Source organism: Choristoneura fumiferana, chromosome 3 (assembly GCF_025370935.1).
Source record: "Choristoneura fumiferana chromosome 3, NRCan_CFum_1, whole genome shotgun sequence".
Taxonomy (NCBI): domain Eukaryota; kingdom Metazoa; phylum Arthropoda; class Insecta; order Lepidoptera; family Tortricidae; genus Choristoneura; species Choristoneura fumiferana.
The window spans coordinates 17,041,453-17,050,221 of record NC_133474.1 but is presented as its reverse complement, the minus strand read 5'-3'; the positions used below and the strand labels follow the sequence as shown (position 1 = coordinate 17,050,221).

The window sequence follows — 8,769 nt, the reverse complement described above, 5'->3', positions numbered from 1 at the left end:
AACTATCAAAAGTCCACTAATTCTGGTCATAGATAAAATGTGAACAATTAAGACACTCGTTCTGAAATCTTAGAAGATAGCCTACTATCATAACGATTCACAATAACTTAAGGAAAAGCCTAGCTAAATAATAAAGAAACGAACAGTTCCTGAGACTGTCGACTCGGGCCAGTTTCTTTTACAAATGACATATTGACATCGCATTTCCCGCGTCCAGATCTCAAGGCTCTGAAGCGCGCCACGCATGGCAACACTGGCGTTTCGTAAGTGCTATAATGCCAATCCTTAATAAACCACACATAGTAATGACCATACAAGGACCATACTCATATTTCTACACGGCCATCCTACAAGACACACGTCCTCGTGTGTTTAATCTGCAACAATCGACACAATAGCATCATAATATTCGCTCGGCCACTTCTGACCACAACACACACACAAAACAAAACAAAATTACGCACCCACACACACACACACAAATCAAAATCAGTAACAATAGTATTAGACATTATTCTGATAAATTCCGCATAGTATTACTTAAAGATGAGTGAAAACGAGAGAGACAGAAAGAGAGAGCCAACCATTATTCCATTCTGTGACTTAACTATCAGTCATGCTTATTTCAGCAGCCATTTTTATTTTTCTCTTTTCCTTTCATTCTTATGGCTCTCTTACGAGTCATCCCTGTGACTCCGCTACTAGTCATCCCTGTGACATTCTTACAAGTCATCTCTGTGACTTCCCTACCAGTCATCCCTGTGACTTACCTACGAGTCATCCCTGTGACTTACCTACGAGTCATCCTGTGACTCCTACCAGTCATCCCTGTGACTTTCCTACCAGTCATCCCTGTGACTTTCCTAGGAGTCATCCCTGTGACTCTCCTACCAGTCATCCCTGTGACTTTTCACGAGTCATCCCTGTGACTCCTACAAGTCATCTGTGACTTTCCTACCAGTCATGTGACTCTCCTACAAGTCATCCCTGTGACTTTCCTACTAGTCATCCCTGTGACTTTCCTATGAGTCATCCCTGTGACTCTCCTAAAAGTCATCCCTGTGACTTTCCTACGAGTCATCCCTGTGACTCTCCTACTAGTCATCCCTGTGACTGTCCTACAAGTCATCCCTGTGACTTTCCTACGAGTCATCCCTGTGACTCTCCTACTAGTCATCCCTGTGACTGTCCTACAAGTCATCCCTGTGACTTTCCTACGAGTCATCCCTGTGACTCTCCTATAAGTCATCCCTGTGACTGTCCTACAAGTCATCCCTGTGACTTTCCTACGAGTCATCCCTGTGACTCTCCTATAAGTCATCCCTGTGACTGTCCTACAAGTCATCCCTGTGACTTTCCTACGAGTCATCCCTGTGACTCTCCTATAAGTCATCCCTGTGACTTTCCTCAGTCATCCCTGTGACTCCACTACTCTTTTTTTTTCAATAGTTAAAAATACTTCTTTTTTGTAACATCGTTAGAAAACAACAGCTCCAACAGATACTCTACAATACAGAAATCTTCAACATGAATTTAAGATCTTACATTTTCCGAATAATCTGACTCACTTGCCAGTTGCAAGTTGCCACACTCACACCGTCCAGCACTTTACCCACAGGCACCATCTCCAAACGGTTGCAAACTTACAGGTGAGGCTTGAGCTTAGATCCCCTTACACCTCCACAATTATCTCATTCTAAAACATTAATACCAAACCGCACCCTCTCATAGCCAGCTGATCAGATTTGTCTTTTCCTTCTGCTGCCATAACTCTATCTACATCAATATCTGTGTCCGTCCACCGACCAACAAAATTATCAAATTGATTGCAAGACAAAATATCATCATTATCCAGTACCTCTCAGGAAATGGTTAATTATTTACAGAAAACCATTATTGAAAAACAAAAATAACATTAGCAGATCATACACTCAGAGCAAAAATTATGAGGAATTCCCAGCTTCTATTGATTAATTAGCAATTCCACAATGTCGATCAATTTCAGTACCTATATCACTAATAGAAAAAAAAGTGAATTGCACAAACCACACATAGCTAGGTCTCAAAAACCTGTGCCCTAACCAGATCACTCCCATACTTTAACCAACAAGAAAGGAAGACAACCTCCGTCTAGCCCTGGGGCCACACCTGACCAGAGCTGCAGCCGACAGAGTGCAATGGAGGCAGTTGGAGGAGGCTCATGCCAAAAGACACACAGAACTTATAGACATTTTATAACAAAATACACAGAAATAGTACCAGTTCGGAATAAAAAAAAAGGCTATGTTGTTATAATTATAACCAGATTACTCGGCATAAAGCCTTGTATGTAACCCAAACACAGTAAAGTACAGTAACTCAACTCAAAAAAATTCCAACAAAACACTATTCATTATTTGCTAAGTTTTTGATAGCAAATGTCACACATTTATAAAGAAACTTGAATAAAACAATGTCAGTTTATTTAGCTAACACATTCAGCAGTTTTTTTTTTTATTAAATTCAGAAACAGAGAATCATTAATTTGACAACGCAGATGTTTTCCCAATAAGAAGCTAAGTTCTGTTTTTGCATTAAATTGAATGATTTATCCTGTTTCAATAGTTGAAGTAATTCAACATAGATTTGTCAGAGTTGTGTAAACTTAGCATGACGATTTTTTTTTTTTATTTTTTTTTTCGCTACTGACAGACCTCGGTATGTAGTTGATTGCAAGCAGCAACACTTTTTTTTTTGTATTGGCTCTCAAAAAATTAAGCGACTACAAAAAGTCATCTTTTCATCAATACCCAAATCTAGTCATTGACTCTTGTAAAGAAGTTGATTGTAGTGGAAAAAACATTAGTAACTTGTATTTTCTTTTTTTTTTTTTTTTTTACTCGACCGGACGGCAAAGGAGCAAGCGGGTCCCCGATGGCAAGCAGACCACCACCACCCACAAACATCGGCAACACCAGGGCATTGCAGATGCGACTTTATGTTGTTTACAGTAGCAGTACAGTAATATTGTTTGTACTAACTTGATTTTGTTAGTAGTAGCAATAATTTAGTCTGTAGTAACTCTCTGTAATCTCTCTTTACTCACAAGCAACACAAAACTGCATTATTTGATATCACAAAAGTTCACATTGCACAGAAATCGCGGCAAAAGACAAAACTCAAATAAATCAATGAGCCACATAAACTTTCTTTTTTTTACTAAGGAGTGAAGTTTACAAAAATTAAATTAAATAAAATTTGTCATGTAACTAAACAAAAATCTTTGCTAATACCCATCAAAGATATCACACCATGACACTCTCAAATGTGTTATTTAGGCACCACATAAGCTAAAAACAAAATTTTAAATACTCAAGGTTTCTGGGGTAACAAGCAACTCAGTTTTGCTAAATATGTTTTTAATAACATCCAATCCATACATCACAACCATGAAAAGAAGCATTAATTATCCAAAGATTCACATTAATTTCAGGTCACAAAGGTTAGGTAAGGGTCGTAGTAAATGTTTAGTTCTATCTGTTGTCATTTTTAATGCAAATAGGTAACATTGGTTGAAATACAACCACTGTTGTATGAAGGCGTGACCACAATGCATTGGTAACTCAAGTGTCCTTAAGAGTAAGACTGTTACTACAAATTGCAGTCTGCAATAACTGAAAATTACGCTTTCGTCTTTATAATAATGTAATTAATTATGCATCATGCAGACAACACTCTGATATTGCAAGTGTTCATGTACATGCCAAGGAACATGTACCACATCCATATTCATAATATAAAGTTCTCTAAATACACTTACTAAGTGTGGCGTATAGAATGAACTCATTGTTTTTGTTTTCGGCAACCAGTTGCTTAGACTGAACCCATGAGCTTACGATTTCTTCAACGCGTAATTATATTACCAGCACCAGCAAAATATAATTTCTTACGCTAAACGAATGTTCTCAGTACTGATCAATTCACTTAACACAAATCTTGGGTTAAACGGATAACCAAGAGAAAGAAAAATAAGTTTAAAATAGAGCCGAATGATAAAAAGAAAACTCACCAAATTTCCGTTGTTACCTTATCCATCTCGTCATTCATACTGCCTGTAACCGCAAATAATGCTTCGTGCGCTACAAAATAGATCGCTACAAAAAAACTTTACTATTCATAGTTTACACCGACTAAAAATTACGAAATATTCCAAATTTACCGGCTTAACTTTGTTGTAAACAAACAGTGACTTTGACGTTTAACTTTTTTTTTAAATCTGGCTGCAATGCAAAGAGACATTCTTGACAGACTAGAAGAATTGCCAACGTAACTAAATGTGATTTAAACTCGACGCATTTTTATGAAAAAGAAAACACAAAATTGACTTTATTATCATCACAGATTTCAAATTACCACGCCTGTACATTTCATAACATAATTTCGAATAAACACACAAGTGTGACACAAGAATACCGTCACATCAAAAAAACATGGCATGACTGCATGTACTAAATTTCTTTAACTTTTTTCTTAACGAATACAATAACGAAACGAATAAAAAAATTAAAATCTTTGTAAAATCACACTATTTGCCGATTTAACGTAAAATTTAACCACATTTTATGCGTGTTAGTATCAAAGATTGTGTGCAATCAATATAAAGGGCAGTTGCATTCATTCGTTATTGTTTTAAAGTAAGTAAAAAACACTTTGATAATGTCACTGCGCGTAACTAGCACAATCACAATTTCACACGATATATGAAAATTTAGTTTCATTTGCCCGTTCGGACCACTTCTGATGTCGTAAGATAGGACTTAGAGAGCCGGGATCCGACCGTAACATGATCAATGTGGGCATAACAAGTGGGATTCGGGCAGAGAATGAAACTATTTTGAAGAACTAACAAAAGTCCACTAATTCTGGTCAAGATAAAACCAAAACAATACGACACTCGTTCACTGAAATCTTAGAAATGCAACTATCATAACGATTCACAATAACTTAAGGAAAAGCCTAGCTAAATAATAAAGAAACGCGTAACAGTTCCTGAGACTGTCGACTCGGGCCAGACTTCTTTTACAAACTGACAATTGACGATCGCTTTTCCCGCGTCCAGATCTCAGGCTCTGTCAAGCGCGCCACGCATGGCAACACTGGCGTTTCGTAAGTGCTATAATGCCAATCCTTAATAAACCACACATAGTAATGACCATACAAGGACCATACTCATATTTCTACATATATAATAAATATGCAACAATGAACTTGGTGAAAACATAATCTCCGGATTTATTGACATAAACCTCCTTTTAATTGATTTTTCTCAATCAATTAATAAGATAAAACTTATTAATGTGCCAAGAAATGGAATACTAATACTATGATATGAAAAAATGTGATGCTGTTAAATTAAGAAGCGGTGTTCTGGTTCTTATGTAGATAGCCTATATGTACATTAATTAATTAAATGTACACTAAATAATGGCCTAAAATTTTAGATAGATATGTACTACTTTTCTACTTTTACACAAGTCTCAAATAGTGTTGAACTGTTCCCATGTTTCTACGTCTTGCATAATAATATATGACATGAACATTTCCTTAACTAGACTTACAGTCAAGGAAACTGAATCGCGTACGTACGTATCACCTTTGTACTGTTAATGTCATTTTGACATCCCATATTATTTGCCAAAGAAATCATAGCGAAATTGATTATGAAAAGGTTCCACCCCGGTACCTACGTGATTCAGTTTCCTTTACTATACATAAATATTAGTCGCCATTGTACAGTTTTAACAAGCAAGAAAATGTAAAGTTAATAAATATATCTATAAACAAACTAAATAACATTACGTTCAGTATAACGTTTTAAACTTTCGTGATTCTCACTCATAGTCAAAATACCACAAACGGGACTTATCACGCTATTATTACACAAGTGATATTTACCTCGACGTTTCGGCAAAGAACAATAGCTGAGAGGGTCAAGGAACACGTTGCAGCTGTTAAAAATCGCCAGGTAAACAAGTCAGCCATAGCCGAGCATTTGTTGGAGTCAGGGCCAAACCACTGGATTGAGCTTCACAATTCCAAAATTCTGTCCACGGAACGTCATTTTTACTCAAGAATGGTACATGAAGCGGTTGAAATAAAAAAGCAAAAGGGACGATCGGACGTTGTTAGTGTTGTGTGTCGGTGTGATAGGGTGACTAATAAAAGTGACCAAGTGCGGGTAGTTCGTGATACGAGTGCCGGCACTATTAGTGATCAAGTGCGGGTAGTTCGAAGAACTCGCGCTGCTAGGCAGACTTGACACCCCACACTTCAGTCTACTCGTGACCACGGCAACTGTAACGTTGCCGAAACGTCGAGGTAAATATTACTTGTGTAATAATAGCGTGATAAGTCCCGTTTGTGGTATTTTGACTATTACGTTCAGTGCCAATAAATAATTGAATATAGTAATGAAATTGAAAATGTACGTTTCTTTTGATCTCGAATGTTCCTGTTTTGTTTGGAGGTTTAGAAGGGAATGTAAATTTATGTGCAACCACCACACGCATTTGTCCGTCGGCGTGCTTTGCATTTATGTATCGATATTAATATAAGAATTTATTTTGTAAATTCATAAGGGGACTAAATAAAGTCGGAACTGATTGGAATAAGTTGTAAATAATTTCTAATTGTCTAGCTTTAATATGAATACTACTAATAAACTTTACAGAAATATTTTTGGACGTTTTATTTATATCGATAATATTATAAAAGGGGCAAGGGCACTATTCTTGCAAAATTTGCAATAGACTGGCAGCTAGTCGCAGGTAGTAGTCACAAGTCCGCAACGTCGCCGCTGCTTACAACTTGAGTGGGCGAGCATTTTATGAATTGACTATCCAACCGTGTCGAAGAGTCGCCTCCCCTAATAATTGTTCGATTGTGAGCCTAACATACACCCTAAAACGGCACATGTGATTCGGTGGTAGTAAGTATACATATAAAAATTAAAGTAGGCTAATACAAGTATAAGCGTTTTACTAGTTTCGTCATCGGAACATCGTATTTTTTAAATCATAATGCACTGTTTCTCAAGACTCCAGGCTATTTTAATGCCTGTGTCAGTGAGCTGTTACATAAGATTAAAGGTTAAACAAGTTTAACACAAGTATTATTTTTGTATTATCTTGCAACCCGTCTTTGTTAATAAACTAAAATAATAAAGGTCTCTACTCACTACACTGTATCACGCCATGCCCGTAATAGGACGGTATGATACGTTGTAATGGGTAGAGACCTTAAATTGTAAAAACAAATACCGAGATCCCCGTAACTCCACATTAGTGACTATTATTACCATTACGCGAAAAGATATATGCTGATGGGCCACAGTCAGTTAACCCACTGGCAGGAGCGGCCATAAATTAGAGATACTGCTTGAGATAGAGTCTGACTATGGGGGTTCAACGACCGCGCTCCGATTCGGGATACCTGGCAGGATGTGATCAATTTCGCTCGAGTGTAAATAAGAGTTATAGACCTACTAAACTAAATTTAATTGAAATAATATTTAATTTGGCCGGCTTTGAGTAGTAAACATACGAGTATGGATCCATAAGAAAATGACATTGTTTTGATTAAGATTGTTTTTTTTATTTCAATTCCAAATTCTTTTGTTACGTTTACGGTCATCCCGTAAAACCCATATCGAAAATACAAACTGAAATATAGATGCATAGAAAAACCAGAAAAATAAGACCAGCGCTGGGAATCGAACCCAGGTTTTCGGCATTCCGTGCCACGTGCTATACCACTACACCACCACTGGACACCAGTCCAGTGTCCAGTGTCCACCCAGGTCCTCGGCATTCCGTGCCACATGCTATACCACTACACCACCACTAGACACTGGACTGGTGTCCAGTGGTGGTGTAGTGGTGTAGCACGTGGCACGGAATGCCGAGGACCTGGTTTCTATTCCCAGCGCTGGTCTTATTTTTCTGGTTTTTCTATGCATCTATATTTCAGTTTGTATTTTCGATATTGTTTTGATTGATATTGGGTACTGTCTGAGGGTACTGTTATGAATAAGGCTATCATTATGGAAATAAAAATATCTAAATTTCGAGATAACTCAGCTATAAACACTAAAAAGTACTAAAATTGCGTTAAATAAGAAACAACAACCTTGTTAAAAAAGTTTGAATGTTTTAAACGCCCAAGAATCGTTAAGGCACCAGCAGCGTGAAGTACCTAAATATTTTCGTTAGACTACCCTGAGTCGCAGTTAGCGTATCACCACTGGCATCTTTTAAAAAAATTAGGCATCCTGGTGGGAGTCGAGCGAGTTACTATGGTGCCACGTCACTAGAATTCAGCGACCATAGTCCCAGGCAACTCCTCGTCAAGAGTGAAAGACTAGCTAGATTCTAGTTCTCGTTCACTCTAGTCTAGTACTAGAAGAAGAATCAATGAACGTTTCTTTACTGATGAAATATACATAGATGGCGTTAATTAGTATCGAGAGGTCCGTTTGACGTTACAGTCTTGCTTGAAATTGGCTCATTTATTTATTTAACCAATCACAAACGTGTCAAATAAAAAAATAAAATAAATAAATAAATACATAAATGTCGAAGTTTTGAAACGAATCGACCTCACGATTTAGCACCCACTAGTCCATACCTAACTAGTCTGTCATAGAAATACTCATTGGCTTGAGTTTGGATACCATAAGGCTGTGTTATCCACTTCCTTGGTTTATTCTTTCTTTCTTTCTTCCTTCCTTCC

General features: G+C 37.3%; 1 protein-coding gene across 1 annotated transcript in view; it reads right to left on the bottom strand.

Annotated features, from left to right (window-relative positions):
• The window catches only part of LOC141426800 (alpha-tocopherol transfer protein-like), a 321,849-nt gene that overhangs the window by 169,643 nt on the left and 143,437 nt on the right, over positions 1 to 8,769 (bottom strand). The gene's annotated exons all lie outside the window — the stretch shown is intronic.